The following is a 21,515-nucleotide window of genomic DNA, read 5'->3' as shown; positions in this document are numbered from 1 at the left end:
GCATAAATGCTTCACAGCTCCAGGGTCCCAGGTTCGATTCCCGGCTGGGTCACTGTCTGTGTGGAGTCTGCACGTCCTCCCCCTGTGTGCGTGGGTTTCCTCCGGGTGCTCCGGTTTCCTCCCACAGTCCAAAGATGTGCGGGTTAGGTGGATTGGTAACAAATTAAGCAAGTAAATATGAAGTGGTAGCCTTTGAAAGGGCATTGCAGCAAAAGGATAAGGATAAGGATTTAAAGGAAACTTTGCAAACTAAATAAAAATGTTGTTTCAGCAGTCAATGATGCACTCCACAATCCATTCTGCCCACCGGTTGCAAAAGACAACGTCTGCTAGTGGACACCACATTCTCCCTCTCCAAGCTCATCAGATTGTGAATGGGGGGTAGATTGTCACACTGCTAGAGTCCTCAACTGCCCACTGCTAGTCTCACCCTATACTCCTGTTAAAGCAATAAATTATTAAAATTAACAAACAAATTAAAGTGATAGCCCCTTAAAGGGCCTATAGTTTTATAGTCACTTTAACTGTGGCTAGCTTTAAATTCCAAACTTCTCAGTTTCTTTTTATATTTCAAATTCAGGGACTTCTGGTGACGAGGTTGTGCTGAGCAGTCGCACATCAGGCGGCTCTCCTCCTGCGGATCCATAAAATAATCAAATTTTAGCAAAAACCGCCTAAAAAACCCAACCATTTGTTCCCCAAACATTAGTAGGACAGGGGAAGAAAGAAAGGGAGAGAAAAATGACCGGAAAAAGCCAGTTCAGGGCCCGCACGGAGACCAGGAATGGAAGGGGCCTGGAACAGAGGCATTCGGACGAGTTGGAACAGCGAACGAAGCGACGGAGTGCAAGTTTTGCCAGAGCAAAAAGGGAAAACCAGCTAAGCACAAGCACAGAACCCTCCCTCACCGGGAAGGGGGGAGGGGGGGGGGGGGGGGGTTTACTGGACGGCATCCCTCTCAGAGGCACTGAAGGAACACTGGCAGGAGATTAAAACGGCCGCAGTGAAAGACACGGTGCCCGAAACTTTGGCGCAGATACAGATCGCCCTGAGCAGAGCCAAAAAGAAGCTGGAGGCCCAAGAATCTACCATCAAGGACCTAGAAAAAGCCTCGACCGACCAGAGCGATCGGATCATGGCACTTGAGAAGGAGATGGCGAGGTTGGTCACGACGCAGGGCAACCTGAGGGGAAAGGTTGATGACCAAGAGAACCGGTCAAGGAGGCAGAACTTGCGGATTGTGGGCATACCAGAGCGCATCGAGGGCAGGGACCCACGAACTACGTGGAGCAGATGCTGGCCAACCTGCTGGGAAGGGTGACCTCCAGAAATAGACAGGGCTCACCGGTCGCTGCGATCAAAACCCAAAAACCGTGGAACAACCGAGGGCAATAATTGCTAAACTGCGCTGGTGTCAGGAACGCGAAAGAATCTTGCGCTGAGCCAGGCAGTCCAAGAACTGCAGTTGGGAAGGACAGAATCAGAATATACCAGGAGATTGGGACTTACCTGGCCAAGCACAGGATGGAATTCAACAGGGCGAAAGCTGCGCTATAAACGTGCGGCATGTATTTTGGTATGCTGTGCCCAGCCAAGCTCTGGGTCACACATCAGGGCAAAGAACACATTTTTACAGGCCCTGTCAGAGCAGGCAATTTCGTCGCAGAGTGCAGACTGGAGCAGCGACATCAGGGGAAACGGTAAAGAACCCGTGGCAAGGAATGGCAGCATGGCAATAAACCGACAAGGGGTGGGGAAGGAGAGAATAGCCTCCCTTCCGCCCCCCCCCCAACTCAAACACATCCTGATTGATGAGCAGCAAGCCGCCACCCGAGAGACCGCTTCAAGCGGGAGAATGTGGCACCATTCGTGTAAACGGGATAGCAGCAGAGGGAAGACGGAGTGACAATTGGGACAAGTGCAGGGTAAGACGGGGAAGGAACGGGAAGAACTAACTGAGAGCGGATGGGAGACAAAAACGGGACAGTAACTCCAGGAGGGGGGTCACCACACTAGCGGGAAAGCTAGCACTGGGAGCATGCAGCAGATAGAGGCCATGGCGCACCCCTAACGGGGGGGGGGGACAGCGCCTGGTAGGGGAGGGGGCAAGCTGCGGGGCGGGAAGTGGGGGGGAAGAAAAGGCATGGGAAAGGGGAGCCGAGAAGGGAGGGTGACATAGGGAAAGAGAAAAAGACGGGAGCGGAAGCGACAATAGGGCTACAGAGCTGCAACAGGGGCCCGGAGCAAAGAAACACTACAAGCAACCATTAGTAGGATCTCGGGGCGAAGGGAGATCCCAAGTGCAGGGGCCTACCCACTTTACGGACGCACTATTGGTGGCCATGTGGGTGCCCACTGGACAAAGTGAAACCCCGGAGTGCAGGGGCATATCCATATGGCAAACGCTCAGTTGGCAGCCATATTGTGTGCCCCCTGGATAAAGGGAGCCCCGGAGCGCAGGGACCCGACCGCGTGGGCAGAGCAGTGACTGCGGCCATCTTGTACAGCCCTCTAACAAAGGGAAACCCCGGAGGGCAGGGGAGCGTCCACCAGGTAAGTATGGTTAATCCCACGGAAGCTGGGGGACAAAAGCCCCCATCAGGATAGTCACCTGAAATGTCAGGGGATTTAACGGCCCAATGAAAAGATCCAGCGTCTTCACTCACCTAAGAAACATGAAAGCTGACATAGTCTTCCTCCAATAGACACACCTGAGAGAGCAGGACCAACTGTAGGTAAGGAAAGGCTGGGTGGGATTGATCTACCATTCCTGCTACGGGACGAGGGCCAGGGGGTGGCAATACTAATCAATAAGAGGACGATGTTTAAGGCGCTGAAGATGGTAATGAACCCAGGGGAACTGTGCGTCATGGTCAGCGGGGCCCTAAATGGGGCACCGGTAGTACTCGTTAACGTGTACGCTCCCAACTGGGATGACAAAATTCATTAAAAAGACCATGGTGGAAATCTTTGTGATGGGGAAATCGGTGCTTCCAGAGCTTGTCAAGGCGGAATATTCTGCGATCGTAATCTCTGACCACACTCCACATTATATAGATGCAAGGTTGGAGACGGGCAGTGCCCAACGCCCCACATGGAGGTTGGACACTGCACTACTGGCCGACAAGGCCTTTAGTAAGAGAGTATCACAGGCCACAGCTGAACGTACAAAAACCAACCAAAATGGGGAGTCTCACCGTCCACGTTCTGGGAGGCGCTAAAGGCTGTGATTAGAGGGGAAATTATCGCCATTAAAGCGCAAAGGGACAGGGAGGAGAGCGTGGCTAGGCAGCAGCTGATCGATTCCATACTGGAGGTAGACCGCAAATACTCCGAGGTCCTGACTATTGAGGGAGTTCACAGACTCGCTGGCGAGGTGCACACAAACCTCAATATCGCTAATACCTAAAAGAGACAAAGACCCAACGGAGTGCGGTTCATACAGACCCATCTCGCTGCTAAATGTAGACGCCAAAATATTGGCCAAGATCCTAACCAAAAGACTGGAGAACTGCATACCAGAGGTGGTCGCAGAGGATCAAACGGGCTTTGTCAAAGGTAGACAGCTAACATGGAACATCAGGTGCCTGCTGAACGTGATCATGAACCCATCTGGGGAGAGAACACCTGAGGCGATTATCTCCCTGGACGCAGAAAAGGTCTTCGACAGCCGAGTGGAAGTACCTCATAGAGGTACTGGAGCGGTTCAGTCTTGGAACAGATTCACCTCATGGGTGAAGCTCCTGTACAACACTCCCATGGCCGGTGTACAGACAAACACCACCAGCTCCCAGTACTTCCAGTTGCACAGGGGCACCAGGCATGGATGCCTGGTGTCCCCGCTGCTGTTCGCCCTAGCGATCGAACCATTAGCGATCGCACTCAGAACAACAAAGAACTGGAGGGGGATCCAAAGCAGTCAGAGAACATTGAATCTCGCTCCATGCGGATGACCTGCTCGTCTACATCTCGGACCCACAAAGCAGCATGAAAGGTATCATCGTGCTTTTGAAAGAGTCCGGTGCCATCTCGGGCTTCAAACTCAACATGAGCAAAAGCAAGATCCTCCCGGTGAACCTGCAAGTGGGTGGCAGCACTGAAGGAACTGCCGTTTAAAGAAGCCCGATACAAATTCTACTACCTGGGGATTCAAATCGCTCATGACTGGGAGGGGGTCCCCAAATGGAACCTGACCAGTCTGACAGAGGAAGTTAAAAAGGACCTGCAGAGATGGAACAAACTCCCACTGTCCCTGGCGGGGAGAGTGCAAAATGAATGTGCTGCCCAGGGTACCTCTTCCTACTTAGATCCATCTCGATCTATATCCCCGGGGCCTTTTTTTAAAAACTTGCTGGACAAATTAATCATGGCATTTGTATGGGGGGGAAGAATGCGAGGATCCAAAAGGAGGTCCTACAGAAAGCAAAATGCAGGGAGGGCTAGCCGTTCCAAACCCACAATGCTACCACTGGGTAGCGACAGCAGAAAGAGTGCTGGGATGGATAAAGGAACCAGAAGCGTAGTGGGTGCGCGCGGAGGAGGCTTCCTCTAAGGGGACCTCGCTCCGGTCCTTGCCACGGCAGCACTCCCGTCCCCACTCAAGAAACATTCCAGCAGCCCAGTGGTGGTAGCCACCCTCCAGGCTTGGATCCAATTACAGTAGCAATTCGGACTGACTGAAATGTCCGACAAAACCCCTACCTGCATTAACCATAGATTCACACCGACACTCACTGATGCCACCATTAAAAGGTGGAGCTAGGACGGGGGAGGGGGGGGGGGGGGGGGGGGGGGGGGGGACATTGACAGTCAGGGACCTATACACTGATGTAGGATTACAATACTGGACGAACTGATGGAAAGATTCCAGCTAGCAAAGAGCAACAAACTCGGGTACCTGCAGCATAAAAACTTACTAGTTACATACCCACGACCACCACGACAGACACGATTAGAAGAACTACTGGATGCAAACGTTTTAGGCAGGGGGAACTGTGGCGTCATGTACGAATGACTGATAGAGAGGGCCAACACTGAGCTGGACGCGACAAGGAGTAAGTGGGAGGAAGACTTGGGGTTCGAAATAGGGTGGGGACTCTGGAGCAAAGCACTACATAGGGTCAACTCCACCTCCACATGCGCGAGACTTAACCTAACATAACTAAATGTGGTACTTGGAGCCCACTTAACAAGAACCCGAATGAGTGGATTCTTCCTGGAGGTGGAGGATAGATGTGAACGGTGCCAAGGAGGCCCGGCCAACGAAGCTCACATGTTCTGGTCTTGCTCCAGACTTGTTGGATACTGGACAGCCTTCTTCGAGGCAATGTCCAAAGTGGTGGGATGAGGGTGGAGCCATGCCCGAAAGTGGCGGTCTTCGGGGTATGAGACCAGACAGATTTCTTCATGGGGAGAAGGGCTGACGTCCTTGCCTTTGTCTCCCTGATCGCCGCAGTAGAATCCTGCTCGGCTGGCAGTCGGCAGCACCACCTAAAGCTGTAGGCTGGCTGTCCGACCTCTCAGAATTTCTCCAAATGGAGAAAATCAAATTCAGTATCCATGGATTGGAAGATGGCTTCCTCAAAACATGGGAGCCATTCATCTGACTGCTCCGGGGACCTGTTTGTGGCCAACACATAAATAAAGAAGTAGCTAGGAGCCAGAGATAAGTAGCCAAGTGAAGATAGAAGAGAGGGGTGAGGGAGGACCCGGAGTGGGGGTGGAGGGGAGGAGAGAGCAAGAAGGGGTAACTAAACCCAGCTGGAAAGAAAGGGGGGGGTAGCAGGGAAGAGGGGGCCGGGTGCGAGGAGGGGGGAGAATAGTGGGGAGCCAGAAGGGAGTACAGAAGAGGGAACACAAACTGGTGGGAGAGTGCAGGGGAAGATAATGGCCACAACAAGCACAGCAAGTCAAGAGAAAGAAAGAACTGGTCGATGCTGATGCAACTGCACAGAGATTTTTTAAAAATGGACTGAGAAATGTAAATAGCATCAGGGGCACCACCTAGGTGCCTCTTCCACCCTGTTTTGTTTTGTAAAAAGAATAGAGAGGGTGGGTGGGAAAAGACCCCCTTTCCTGTTACCTATTTTCTACTTCTTTTGATTTTCTGTATGTATATTTGAAATTATAATCATGTATTAAACCCAATAAAAACATTTTTAAAAAAATTCAAATTCACCATCTGCTGTGGTGGGATTTGAACCCGGGTTCCCCCAAACATAGAATCATAGAATTTACAGTGCAGAATGAGGCCATTCGGCCCATCACGTCTACACCGGCCCTTGAAAGAGCACCCTACCTAAGCCCACACTTCCACCCTATCCCCGTAACCCTAACTCCACCTAACATTTGGACACTAAGGGGAAATTTTTTTTTTTAATAAACAATTTTATTGAGGTAGTTTTTGGCTTTATAAACAGTTACAGACATCATCAGAAAGAAAGCAAAAAAGGCAAAAATGTGCAAACATCCACATACTTTCAATACTTCCATCGTAACATATTGCACAAGCCTGCTTCCCTCCCACCGGTACTACACGCCATATTTTCCCTCCTACTCTACTCTACCCCCCCCCCCCCCCCCCCCCCCCTCCTCCCCACCCCCCTGCTGACGCTCACTCTCCCGCAAAGAAGTCAATAAATGGTTGCCACCTCCGGGTGAACCCCTGCACAGATCCCCTCAAGGCGAACTTAATTTTTTCCATCCCCAGGAAACTCGACATGTCTGCAAGCCACCACTCAGTCTTCGGGGGCTTTGAGTCCCTCCACGCCAATAATATTCATCGCCGGGCTATCAGGGAAGCAAAGGCCAACACATCGGCCTCTTTCTCCCCCTGGACGCCCGGGTCTTCCGAAACCCCAAAAATTGCCACCCCTGGACTCATCACCACCCTTGTTTTTAGCACCTGGGACATGACCCCCGCAAATCCCTCCCAGTACCCCCTCAGCTTAGGGCATGCCCAAAACATGTGAACATGGTTCGCTGGTCCTCCCGCGCACCTAGCGCATTTGTCCTCTATCCCGAAAAATTTGCTCATCCGAGCCACCGTCATATGGGCCCGGTGAACGACCTTAAATTGGATCAGCCCGAGCCTAGCACATGTCGCGGTCGAATTTACCCTACTCAGGGCCTCTGCCCACAGCCCATCCTCCATTTCCCCGCCTAGCTCCTCCTCCCATTTAAGTTTCAGTTCCTCTGTCTGGGACCCTTCCTCTCTCATGAGCACCTTATATATACCCGAGACTCTGCCCTCCCCTTCTTCCCTCCTAGAGACTATTCTGTCGAGGATCCCCATTGGCGGAAGGCGCGGGAAAGATGGGACCTGTCTACGAACAAAGTCCCGTAACTGTAGGTATCTAAAATCATTTCCCCTTACCAAACCAAATTTCTCCTCCGAGCTGCTCAAACTCGCGAAGCTCCCTTCCAGGAACATATCACCCACCCTTCCCGCCCCTGCTCGCCGCCATACTCGGAACCCCCCATCCGTACTGCCGGGGGCAAACCGGTGGTTGTCGCAGATTGGCGCCCAGACAGACGCCCCCATCTCCCCCACACGCCTCCTCCATTGGCCCCATATCCGCAGGGTCGCCACCACTACCGGGCTGGTGGTGTACTTGGCCGGCGGCAGCGGTAGAGGAGCCGTGACCAGGGCTTCCAAGCTGGTGCCCCTGCACGAAGCCGCCTCCACCCGCTCCCAAATAGACCCCGTACCCACCATCCGCTTCCTTATCATAGCGATGTTGGCCGCCCAGTAATAATTGACCAGACTCGGCAAAGCCAGCTCTCCCTCGCTGTGGTTCCTTTCCAACATCGCCTTCTTCACCCGCAGGGATTTTCCCGCCCAGACAAAGCTCATGATCAGCCCGTTAACTCTTTTGAAGAAGGACTGTGGGATAAAGATCGGGAGGCACTGAAAAATAAACAAAAATCGAGGGAGGATTGTCATCTTTACAGTCTGCACCCTCCCTGCCAGCGACAGCGGGAGTGCATCCCATCTCCGAAACTCTCCCTTCATTTGCTCCACCACCCTGGCCAAATTTAACTTATGCAGCCTGCCCCAGTCTCGTGCCACCTGGATTCCCAAATACCGGAAATTTTCCTCAATCAGCCTAAACGGTAGCCCTCTCAATCTGTTCTCCTGGCCCCTTGCCTGGACCACAAACATTTCACTCTTGACCGTATTTAATTTGTATCCTGAGAACTGGCCGAACTTCCTCAGCATTCCCAGTATAGTTCCCATCCCGGCCACTGGGTCCGACACGTACAGGAGCAGGTCGTCTGCATAAAGAGAAACCCTATGTTCAACCCCGCCCCTCACCATCCCCTTCCAACCCTCTGCGGCTCTCAGCGCAATCGCCAGCGGCTCTATGGCCAGCGCAAACAGCAGCGGGGAGAGCGGGCAGCCCTGTCTGGTCCCTCGGTACAACCTAAAGTACTCCGACACTTCTCTGTTGGTCCTGACGCTGGCCCTCGGGGCCTGATATAATAATTTGATCCAATCCACCAATCCCTCCCCGAACCCAAACCGTCCGAGCATCTCCCATAGATAGTTTCACTCGACCCGGTCAAAGGCCTTCTCGGCGTCCATTGCCACCACTACCTCCACCTCTCTACCCGCCGGGGGCATCATTATCACATTGAGCAATCTCCTCAGATTGGCCGCCAGCTGCCTACCTTTCACGAACCCCGTTTGATCCTCCCCAATCACCTCCGGTACACAGTCCTCCATTCTACCCGCCAGTACCTTTGCCAGGAGCTTGGCGTCTACATTAATCAGGGATTGGCCTGTAGGACCCGCACGCCTCCGGGTCTTTACCCCGCTTCAATATCAGAGATATGGTGGCTTGTGACATTGTCGGCGGCAGGGTCCCTCTGTCCCTTGCCTCATTGAAAACCCTCGCCAAGACCGGGCCCACCAGCTCAGAGAACTTCCTATAAAACTCTACTGGGTATCCATCCGGCCCCGGAGACTTCCCCGACTGCATAGCCTTAAGGCCCCCCAATACCTCCTCTACTCTAATCGGGGCCCCCAGCTCTTCCACTCGCCCCCCACCAACTGTTGGGAATGTTAACCCGTCCAGAAACCTTTTCATCCCCTCCGGTTCTTCCGGCGGCTCCGAAGTATACAGCTTACGATAGAAGTCCCGGAATACCCTATTCAATTCTGCCAGGTCCTCCACTTTACGCCCCCGCTCGTCCCTCACTCTACCTATTTCCCTGGCCGCCTCCCTCCTCCTGGGTTGCTGCGCTAACAGTCTGCTAGCCTTTTCCCCATGCTCGTACACCACTCCCCTCGCCTTCCTAAGGTGTTCCACAGCCCTGCTCGTGGATAGTGCCCCCAGTTCCGCCTGTAGTCTCTGCCTCTCCCTGAGTAAAACCTCCCCCGGGGACTCCGCGTGCTCTTCATCTATCCAACCCATTTCCTTGACCAATCTATCCATCTCTGCCCGGTCTGCCTTGACTCTGTGGGCCCCAATTGAAATCAGCTCCCCCCGCACTACTGCCTTTAGCGCCTCCCACAAGGTCGCCGCTGAGACCTCCCCCGTGTCATTCACCTGCAGGTAATTTTTTATACATTTCCGAAGCCTCTCGCAGATCCCCTCCTCCGACAGCAGTCCCACATCTAGCCTCCATTGCGGGCGTTGATAGCTCGCTCCCCCGAACTGCAGGTCCACCCAATGCGAGGCATGGTCTGAAATGGTAATTGCTGAGTATTCCATGTTCTTTACCTCCCCCATACAGTCCCTGCTTAGTACAAAGAAATCTATCCTGGAATATACTTTATGGACGTGCGAGTAAAACGAGTAGCCCCTTCCTGTTGGCTGTCTATCTCTCCAGGGGTCCACTGCCCCCATTTGCTCCATAAACCCTTTCAGCTCCCTTGCCATTGCTGAGAGTCTACCCATTCTGGGACACGACCGATCCAAAGTCGGGTCAAGGACCATGTTAAAGTCCCCCCCCATTATTAGCCTGCGAGAATCCAAGTCCGGGATCTTACCCAGCACTCTTTTAATGAAGTCCACGTCATCCCAGTTCGGGGCATATATATTCACCAGCACCACTCTTCTCCCCTCCAGTCTGCCCCGTACCATCAGGTATCTGCCCCCCCTGTCTGCGGATATGCCCTCTGCCTCAAATTGCATGCGCTTGTTGATCATGATTGCCACCCCTCTGGACTTCGAGTCCAAGTCCGAGTGGAAGACCTGGCTAATCCAGCCCTTCCTTAGCCTGGTCTGGTCTGACACTTTCAGATGTGTCTCCTGCAACATAATTACTTCCGCCCTGAGGGCCCGCAAGTGCGCGAACACCCGCGCCCTCTTAACCGGCCCATTCAGTCCCTTGACGTTCCAGGTGATCAGCCTGGTCGGGGGGCACATCCCACCCCCCCACCCCGCCTGTCAGCCATAGCCTTTCTCGGGCCGGCCCCTGGCCCGTGCGTCGCGCCATTCCTGGCCCGCCCTTTGGCTGCCTCCACCCTCGACCTCCTTTCCAGTGCCTATTTCAAGTCCCTCTCCCATCAGCAGAACAACCCCCCCCCCCAACCCCATTCCCCGATACCCCCACCCCTGCCATCTACTGGCTGACTGTAGCGCTAACAATTATACTCAAAGCCGAGAGACTAGTACAATAGAGGCTTTATTGCTGTACGATGTTGTCCCTCCATCTGCAACAGTAGACTAAGGGTCTGAGCAGCTCTCATACATTTATACATAAGCTCCCTGTGGGCGGAGCTAGCCGGCAGGGGCTTACACGAGGAACCTGTATTACAGGTACAGGCATACATCCCCCTACTGCAGTACACATAACTACAGTGGTTATCTCACCACACTGACTAAGGGGAAATTTAACGTGCCCAATCCACTTAACCTGCACACCTTTGGACTGTGGGAGGAAACCGGAGCACCAGGAGGAAACACATGCAGACATGGGTAAAAAGTGCAAACACCACAGTCATCCAAGGCTGAAATTGAACCCTGGAGCTGTGGGGCAGCAGTGATAACCACTGTGCAACCGTGCTGCCCACTACCTGTACTTCTGGATTGCTGCTCCAGTGACAATACTACTACACCACCACTTCTGTCTCATCCAACATGGAACTCGAACTGAAAGTTCTGATGCTGGACAGATGGAGAAAGCCAAATCTGATTAAACAGTGTATTCTTTTAAATTCCACCAGCTGCTGTCGTGGCATTTGAACCCAGAGAATTAGCTTGGGACAATGTATTTCTTGTCCACTGATATTACCACTATGCAACCATCTTCTCAAGTTTGATGTTTTGATTTCATTTAATCTCTTATTGACAAGATGGTCCTCAAATGGGTCTTGAGCTAGAGTTCCTGGCCCAGTGGCCTAGACACTACCACTATGCTACAAAACCCATGTCAGTCTCTCTTTAATTGGTCGAGGTACTTAATTAAACAATACCTTCTCCTGTGTATCTTCATAGTATCATTTTTTTTTAAATGTTTTTATTGTGCTTTTGGTATAGAAAAGAATTATAGATACGAAGAAACAGTGGGAGTTCAACAAGAGAATATAAGAAGTAAAACTAGAACTATTTACACCTAGATCGGTTTTGACTATTTATATAGATACATCACAGTTTCCCATTCCTTTTCTTTTATTCCTTCCTTACAGTGTTTGCAGTGGCATTTGTGGTCCCCTGCATTTCGCTTATCACCAGTTTTCCCTTTCTCTCTCTCTCTCCCCCCTCTCTCTCTTCCGCCTCTCCCCCCCCCCCCCCCCCCCCCCCCCCCCCCCCCCCCCCCTTTGAGTCTGCTGGTTCTCTTGTTAGGCTTGGTTGTGTTCCTTGTTCTTCTGACCCCGTCCCCCCTTCTTTACTGTGTTGTGGCTACCCTCTCCTAATATTTGGCTTCCTGGTTGTTGGCTACAAACAGGTCTTGGAACAACCAAGTGAATAGCTCCTACATTTTGTAGAAGCCTTCTTAATAGCATAATTAACATACCATTAATAGCCTTTGAGACTCCTCAAACTCCAGTTTGCCTAAATTAATCCCCAGAACCCTGTTGCTGAACAGTTCCCCACTTTGCCATTCCTCTGTAACAAACCGTCACATTGTCCACTTGGACACAATCCTGAAGTAAAGAACACCAGAAGCAACTATTTTAAAAACAACACCTAAAATTGAGAATTTGCCTTTAATCTAAATTCCACAGAGCGTCACAGCATTAAAAAGCAGAATTAGGCACCCAGTCACAGAAGCCAATGTTGGGGCAGAAGGTCAGAGCTTAGTCAAAGGGGTAGGCTTCATGGAGAATCTTAAAGCAAGAAAGAGAGCGAAAGAGTGGGAGAGGGTTAGGAAGAGAATTCGGAGCCAAGAGGGATTTGAAAACAAGGATGAAAATTTTAAAATCAGGGAGTTGTTTGACTGGGAGCCAATGTGGGTCAGTGAGCACAAGGATGATGGATGAACCAGATTTGGTGCGAGTATAGACAGGGGAAAGTGTTTTGGATGATCTCAGATTTATGGACAGTAGATCAAAGGAGACTAGTAAGTTCTGGAGTTAACAAAGACATGAAAGTGTCTTCAAAGTGCCAAAATGAAACAAAACCGCAGTGTATAATAGCTTTCAGCGCTATAAAGGAGTTGAAGTGAAACAAACCAGCATTATACACTTCACTATTGAGCCAAGAACACAAAACAATAGCATCTTCACTACTGTAATTATAGGGCACTGGGCCTACCCTAATGAGACATATCGGCATGCATGTTGCAACACAGTCCCACAAAATCTGACGAGTGTGGTTGATGGTGCACTTTTAATCACCAATGTGATATCCAGATTCAGTCGATATCAAGATTTGATGTAAACCAAAGTTCTAAACCCAGCTTCATACAATACTGGTAAAAGGAACCGTCAATTACAGTGCCTGGATAATCAGTCTTCACACTAAACCAGTATTCTGTCAGAGAAACTCTGGAATTTTTGTTCTGTATAAATGCCATTTCAAGAAATTGCTAAATTTCAGCTGTGGGCAAAAACAGCTGTTCAAACATTAAAAAGTAAAGAGCGGACTCGTTGGGTAGGGATTCAAAGAGCAGGCTTGCTTGGGCAGGGATGAGACGCACGAGGACGGTCAGGCAGGGACGAGGCGCAGGGACGGTGGTGCAGGGACGGTCGAGCAGGGACGAGACGCACCATTGCCATTGAGGACTTAAGACTTACACGCACAGAGTCTATTTCCTGGAGCAGTCCTTAAATTAAATTACAACGTCCACCCTCCCATTGAGGCAGAGAAGCAGAAAAGACTGCATCATGGGACCTCAAAGCCCATCCCAGGATGGCTTTTCCCCCTCTATGGCTGTCATTATGTTTTTGTACATTGCAACTTCTAAGTTACTTCCTCCGCCCCCACCAATGGTCACAACCCATGGTTTGGAAAGCCCTGCCAAATCAAGCCAAATTTCACACCGCCCTCCCCAACTTTATCTGTCTTTGAACTTGTATCTTTCTCTTGTTTCTTTCTTATCTCCTCTTATGCCCTCTCTGAGCTCAAGGCCCAATCTCCTGTTTCCTCAATCCTATTTCCATGGAATAGCTTTCCTCCAGATCCTCCTGCTAGCTAAATGCTTACCTCTCAGCTGATCCTGTCCCCATGTTCTTTGAAAGCCCCCTGTTTACCTACTTCTTTTTTAAAAGAAAACGCCGTTAGCCCTTGAAAAATACTGTCCATCTCCAACCTATCTTTCCTCTCAAGATGGAGCATGTTTTCGCCTCCCAAACCTGTGTCCATCATTCTTTTCACTCTCATGTTGAAATCCCTCCAAATGGGTTTTTGCCCATCACGTACTGAAATGTGCCTTATCAATGTCACAGAATACATCCTAAGTTTCTATGACCATGGCAAACTATTCCTCCTCCTCTTCCTTGACCTGCTCTGGGGTCTCTGGCACAGTTCACCACACCATCGTTCTGCCGAAATCTCTTTTGTCCAGCAGTATGGGACTCCCCTCATCTAATTACATTTCTATCTATCCAGTCATAACAAGAGAGCCTCCAGTAATAGCTTTTGTTCTGCTTCCTTTCTGTTACTTCTGTAGCTCCCTGATGTTCTTTGGCCTTCTCCTATTTCTTAATTGTGATATTTGGCGATATCATCTGAAATATGATGCCAGATTCCACGAGATGGCACACAACTCTGTCACCACCACTTTTCGTGACCCATCTGCTGCCTGTGATTCATCCTGTTGCTTGTCCATCATTCATTATTGGATGGGCAGAAATGTTCTTAAATTAAGTATTGAAAAGATCAAAATTATTATCAAGGGCAGCACGGTGGGGCAGTGGTTGGCACTGCTGCGTCACGGTGCCAAGGACCCGAGTTCGATCCCAATCCCGGATCACTGTCCATGTGGAGTTTGCCCATTCTTCCTGTGTCTGCATGAGTCTCACCCCCACAACTCAGAAATATGTACAGGGTAGGTAAATGGGCCATGCTAAATTGTTCCTTAATTGGAAAAGAAATATTTTTAAAAAGAAAATTATTGTCTTCAGTCCCAATCAGACACCCTAGTCATCAGTTCGATCTACCTCCCTGGCCACTGTTTGAGACTGAACTTGGTTGTTCAAAACCTTGTCGTCCTTTTTAACCATGAGCTGAATTTCCAATTTCATATCCTGTACATCACCAGACCATCTGCACCCACCACCATAATATTGTCCATCTCCTGCTTGAGCTCATATATTCAAATCCTAATTCATACTTATGTTAGCTCCAGGCTTAACTGTTCTTAATGCTCTCTTGTCCGGGCCTCTTAAGCTTATGCTATCCATATCCTAACATACCTATCTCTTTCACCAAGCTTTTGTTCACTTTTCCTCAAATCTCCTTTTAGGTCTTGGAGTGACATATTACAATATTAAAGTTGCTATATGCAAGGTGTTGTTTACCACTGTTTCTTCATTTGAAAGAAAACTAAGAATTTCTGTAAAGATGTGATCTGCGATTTCATCTGACGCAACGGACAGTTGAGTTAGCTCACTTAAAACAACATGCATGGTATTTCATAAGGTTGTTCATGTGTTAATGTTTGAAGAACCTCATTTCAAGGCACAAATATTTACAAACTTGCACAAGAAGTGCAGATACTTATACTGCAAAAACATGCTTTTTAGTTAAAATGTGTTGCAGCATATTTTAGTGTTTCTGTAAGGAGAACTCCATCTTGTGGTCATGGTATTCTGGATGGGAGCTCTTTAATTGCCATTTTGTGCTTTAGGACCTGGAAGTTGTAAAGAGAGTTGTAGGAATGTACAGATACATGTCAAATTAACCTGCATAACCCACCAAAGGCAAAAATGTTAATGTACGCATTTGTTATCTGCCTGTTGGCTGCCGCATTTTCTGCATGCACAATTGTGACTGCACTTCAGAGGTACTTAACTTGCTGTAAAGTTCTTTGGGAATTCCTGAGGCTGTGTAAGGTCGTATATAAATGCAAGTAGTTTCTACTGTTCCTTCGAGTTTCATTCTGTCTTGTACAAAATTAAAAGTTAAAATTTGTTTGCAATAGTTCTCTTATGTACAAAGTTACAAAATATGTAATTATTTTCCAAGGAAGCACATAAAACCAAGTTCAAACTACAGTTTTGTAGCTGATATTAAGATAATAGCCAAATGTAAACAATGCAATAAATTTTTCTGATTATAGTTCAGATAATCTCACCACCTTTTGACATGCTCGGGAAAGAGTTTGGTACTTGACCATGGCTGTGGCGCAGGGGATATTCAAGAAGGCAATATGTAGCTAGCAGTGTTACAATGTTGTTCATAAATGCTGCACCCCTGTCCAGCAAAGAGGCGAGAATAAAGCTGGTAACAATAGGCCAACCGGTTTAAAGTCAGTGATGGGAAAGCTACGAGCAACTATTGTCAGACAAAATTAATTCTAATTTATAAAGTACTGCCAACCCAGTTTTGTAGCAGTCAAATTATGTTCAACTAACCTGAAGTAACAATGAAAAATGTAATAATGAAGTCACAGAAGATACTGCTTGTGATAGTGCAGTTTGTTGTGTACAGGTAATTAAAAATAATACATATTTTATTCGAAAGACAATCAATAATGGCAAACAATCCGCAAACAAATACAACCAAGTTACAAACAGTTTGTCATTTTCTCCCTTTTCTATCCTTAATGAACCCAACACCATCCTACTCGCTAGTGACAAACAGACCCTCAAGTAGAGACCGAAAGAGCTTCCATCTTACATCGAACCCCTCCAGTTGTAGAAATTCCACCATGTCCCCCCAACATGCCAATACCTTCGGCAGCAGGGCCAGCCACCATCCCAGTAAGATTCGCCACCGAGCAGTCCAAGTGGCAAAGGCCATAACATCAGCCTCCTTCCCCTCTGGCAGCTCTGAAACACCAAAAAGCGCTGCCAAGGGCACGGCATCATCCTCACCCCCACAATCTGACAGTGTCTCAGAAATAAATGCCCTGAATCCCCCCAACTTCGGGCAAGATGAAAACATATGAACATGATTCCCAGGCCCCCTCATACAAGCTCAAGTCATATGGGCCCTGTGCACCACCTTAAACTGTGTAAGGCTACCCAGTCTGCATAATTTCACTCCAGCGCCGCCTCACCACCCCCCCCCCCCCCTCCGCCCCACAAGCTCTATTCCCAATTCCTCCTCCCATTTCCATTTTATCTCCTCCTGTGGCACCTTCTCTGTTTCCAACACCCACCCATAAATATCTGAAATGCTGCTTTCCCCCAACCCATCCAGAGTCCAGAGTTGGCAACTTATCTAATCGTGTTTACTTTGGCAGCTCAGGAAACGGGGGGAGCTCCTTTCTCAAAAAAGTTCTCCGGATCCTATGTGTCTTCCTGCCCATATAATTTACAAAATTAATTTGTCCACCCTCTGAAAGAACGATGTTGGAAAGAATATAAGCCCATTTCTAGCCCACCCCCAAACCATGCTCCTTGACAAAGTCATTCGCCTCCTCATGTGTTGTAAAATAATGTTATTTGCCCTTGAAAGTCACCCAGAGTTTGGCCGGGTACAACACCCCAAACTGGCTTGCTCCGAAAGAGCACTGCCATGCCCTTGTTAACCTCCACCCTCCTGCCATTTGGCCAGGCCGGCCCCAATGTGCTAGTAAATCAAGATCTGATTCCCCTCCCAGCTTACAGTCTAGCATCAACTACACCTACCTCAGAATCCTCTCCTTCTCCTGAAACATGTGCATTGGATGATCACCGCCTGTCGCGGCTCCTCAGCTCTCGGTGGCTCTCTGGCCCTCCCTTTGGAATGCCGGCACCTTGGCATTGCCCAGTTGGCACCTTGGCACTGCCACCCTGGCACTCAAGATGCCTGGGTGGCATTGCCAAGCCAGCAGGAGCACTGTCAGGATGGCAGTGCAAGGGTGCCTGTGTTCCAGGGTGGCACTGCCAAGGGCAGGGGCTGAAGGGGGCCACACCCATGAAATGAGGGTGGCGAGGAGATTTGAAGGGTGGGGGTGTGCAGGGCAGGTAAGTAGGGATCTCCGGGAGGTTGGGGGGGGGGGTCCTGGAAGGGAAGCTGTAAGGTGCTTGGGGTGGGTTGGCCTGAAAGGGGGGGGGGGGCTCGAGGCCCCATAGTGGGATATTCTCACGGGGGGGGTGTGGGGTAGTGCCCATGTGTGGGGGCGTGGTGACATTGCCCATGGGTGGGCGGGTGTTGGGGAACGGCATTGCCCATGAGTGGAAGGGGTGCTCACTTAGAGATCAGGCACCCTTTAAAATGGTGGCCCAATCTCCGAGTTCAGCTCCCCAGTGCTAAAAAGAATTCTAAGTGTGGGCTAAACCAGTGAGAAATTTCCCGGGTTCCAAAAAAATGACTAGTGTCATTGAATAGCGATGGGGAACTCAATGGCAGAGCCAGCAGGAAACTCTGAAAAACCTGCCATAAATTAACTTAGAAATTAACTTAGATTCTTCGCTGCCCTAAAACGATGGTGATGTGTCACCTTCCTGTTCATCATACCAGTTGTTTTACATCTGCATAGTTTGTCAGGCCATTCCAAAGGATGTTAAAAACCAGTCACTGTTTGGAACTGAATAGGTACTGCTGGCAGGTTCCCTTCACTAAAATAAATTAGTGAAGTAGCTGGATTCTAAACAACAACCAGCAGCTTCCTTGTCACTTTTTTCCAGTACATAGATGATCAACTTTATTGATAAATGATGGACATTTCCTAAGTCCAGCTCAAGTATGCCTTGTTTGAAATGATAACAGTCGGGGGAAAAAAGGCAGGAGTGTTGGGGAGGGGGTGGAGGGAGGGTAGAAAGCAGAATAGGAAATGTAGCCAAAGAAAAAAGAAACAGGAAAGAGATGGAAAATAAATACTTGTGACAGAACAATAAATACAGAAAAATGAAAATAAATGTGGAAAATAAAAGCTGAGGAAAACAAAGACTGATATTAACCTGCCTTTTAAGCAGTAAGTGAAAGATGAGTGCAAATCTGAAATGCAGATCTCTACCAACAGAAAAATGCATGCAAGCTGTGTACACATGGCAGGAAGAATGGGTCATGATTACACTGGTAAAATCCAACTGTTCACATTTTTTAAATGTTGCCTTTCTTGCTTTCCTCTCCTTGGTCTGGCTATGCATGCATAGCGTAGACGCAACAGCAGCAATACCATTGATGTTTATACACTTGCACGGCCTCTACACACTTTATAGTAGCATGTTAACAGTGCCAGAGCTGGACTGCAGCCTTTGAAGGAACAGGTAAGGCAAGTGAAGCAGTCCTCAGAAGGGCTCGAATGAAACAGTCGGCACTCTACTTAAATCATGAGGATCGTGGGATTATATTCATTGGAGTTTAGAAGGTTGAGGGGAGATCTAATAGAAACGTACAAGATAATGAATGGCTTGGATAGGATGGACGTAGGGAAGTTGTTTCCATTAGCAGGGGAGACTAGGACGTGGGGGCACAGCCTTAGAATAAAAGGGAGTCACTTTAGAACAGAGATGAGGAGAAATTTCTTCAGCCAGAGAGTGGTAGGTCTGTGGAATTCATTGCCACAGAGGGCGGTGGAGGCCGGGACATTGAGTGTCTTTAAGACAGAAATTGATAAATTCTTGATTTCTCGAGGAATTAAGGGCTATGGGGAGAGAGCGGGTAAATGGAGTTGAAATCAACCATGATTGAATGGTGGAGTGGACTCGATGGGCCGAATGGCCTTACTTCCACTCCTATGTCTTATGGTCTTATGGTCTTATGATGGGAGAATGCCTTGCTTGGTCAGGAACGCAGCCAGTGGGAGTCAAACATGACATCTCCACTATATACTTGGGCACAAAACATGTCCGTGGTGGCCAAGGCCAATGGCAAACCGTTCAAACCTCAGGTCCAGGAAAACTTAACTCTCTTCCTCCTGAACATGGACAGTCACATTGTTAATTGCACTTCAACTTGGACAGCTTCTTATTAATCTTAATGTTTTCTCACTCGATACAATGTCTCCCTTCGAGTTGAACTTTAACATAGCACATGTCAAAAATGATCAGAATTATTTAACTTGGGGGCAGCACGGTGGCGCAGTGGTTAGCATTGCAGTCTCACAGCACTGAGGTCCCAGGTTCGATCCCGGTCACTGTCCGGGTGGAGTTTGCACATTCTCTCCGTGTTTGCATGGATTTCACCCCCACAACACAAAGATGTGCAAGATAGGTGGATTGAACATGCTAAAGTGCCCCTTAATTGGAAAAAATGAATTGGGTACTCTAAATTTATTTTAAAAAAGAATAATTCAACTTGCCGAGATCTGTGGTGATATGCATGTGCACATCAATGTGTATAGTTATCTATCAATGTATATTGTTATTGATACAACCTCCAACCAGCAGGTGGCGATAGAAATCCACCTGGTGACTCAAGAGAATCGGCAATTGGTAGTAAGTCATACTAGAGGACAGTCACACTAGAAGTAGCTCCAGGAGAATTCACTGAATTCAATTATTAGTTACCGTTCTTATCATAGTTAATTAGTTATCCTTCCACATGCTCATCTTGTTCATAAACTATCTTACTAAAGAACTAGATGTTCTGTGTAGATCTTTACCACAGCCATAACACAGAACAGAACAAAATCCACCTGGTCACTACACTCAGTGTCACTGGCTCCTTGAATTAAGGTCAACCTATTTGTTTCCCCAAGTAATTTGTTCATTACAGCAGTCAAGCTGGAATCAATAGCTTGATATCAAAGTAGTTTGGCAATTCCTCCATTGCTTTGTAAAACAGCAGTGAGACTTTTCAGTAGATTTTTGTTGAAACAATGCAGTTGTCGGAATGTATCAATAAAGCTGAGAAAAAGCAAGCTGGTTTTGAGATGACAGTGAGGGATATCTACAGGTGTGCATGTGTGGCCAAAGGTTGCCACCTCATAAAGTGAATTTAGCTAAGCATACTACAGTATTTCATTAGACAATGTATGACGAGTTTGTGCTTACTTGTGCAGTTATAAATGACTTCTAGCAGCCTTTGCCATTCTATCTGCGTGGGTGTGGCCTTACTGCTCACCCATTCTGACAGTATTATTCCACTGAGACATTTTTACTCCCTCCTCTCAACTTAGTGAGAGATTCTCAAGAGCTGGTGTAGAATTCACAGTGGGCATTCTCATGTTTGCATTTATTATGGCGAAGAGGCCTAAGAGGAGGAAGCTAAGTCATCCACCAAATATTACCCTGGCTTCTCACCAACTCCCTTCAACAGTATAAAGGGAGCACATACAAAATGAAAACAGGATCCAAGCTGGTGGTTGACGCAGAAACCAAGACACAAGCTTTCTTTATTAAGAAGAGTTTATTGACTTTGTTCAATCTCAGCTCTCATACTGCCAATGACCCAATTATCCCCTATTCATATCTGCTCAAAATACTTACATCTGTGCATCCCAACAATATAATTATTAACACAAGGACCAACAGTTTGGACACATAGGCACTGCTGGTTGTGTGCTTATGAAGATGATGACTACAATCATGCCTCTGCCAACAATGCCTCTTAAGGCAGTCCTACCATTTAATTGGATAACGGTTGATTTGCATCGTTACTCTACCTACCTGGATTGGTTGTCCTTGTCTACCAAAATTGATTGACTTGAAATTTTTAATTAATCTACCTCAGCGAATTTTTGGGGTAGTGAGTTCCAAATTTCAATTATTTATAGAATCTCGACAGTGCAGAAGGAGGCCATGTGGCCCATCGCATCGGCACCAACCCTTGGAAAGAGTACCTTACCTGGGCCCACGCCCTGTCCCTATCCCAGTAACCCGACTTAACCTTTTGGACTGGAAAGGGCAATTTAGCATGGTGGCCTCCACCCTCCCCACTGTTCCTGGGGTTAGGTCACCGTTTCGCCTCATGACCCAAAAACTTGGGGTGAAGTGCTACGCCCAGCCCACCATGTCAATCGAGGCCTGCGTCTGTGCTATAGCCGAGGTTGTGGGCCCTTCAACCATGGTTGCAGCCTCAAAGGTG

The 21,515-nt window shown here is 48.6% G+C and overlaps 1 protein-coding gene across 2 annotated transcripts in view; it reads left to right on the top strand.

Moving 5' to 3' along the window:
• Window positions 1-21,515, top strand: part of LOC119955516 (nuclear receptor subfamily 6 group A member 1-like) — a 592,263-nt gene that overhangs the window by 373,179 nt on the left and 197,569 nt on the right. The window lies entirely within an intron of this gene.

Source organism: Scyliorhinus canicula, chromosome 21 (genome assembly GCF_902713615.1).
Source record: "Scyliorhinus canicula chromosome 21, sScyCan1.1, whole genome shotgun sequence".
Lineage (NCBI taxonomy): Eukaryota > Metazoa > Chordata > Chondrichthyes > Carcharhiniformes > Scyliorhinidae > Scyliorhinus > Scyliorhinus canicula.
This window is presented reverse-complemented; position numbering and strand designations above follow the sequence as displayed.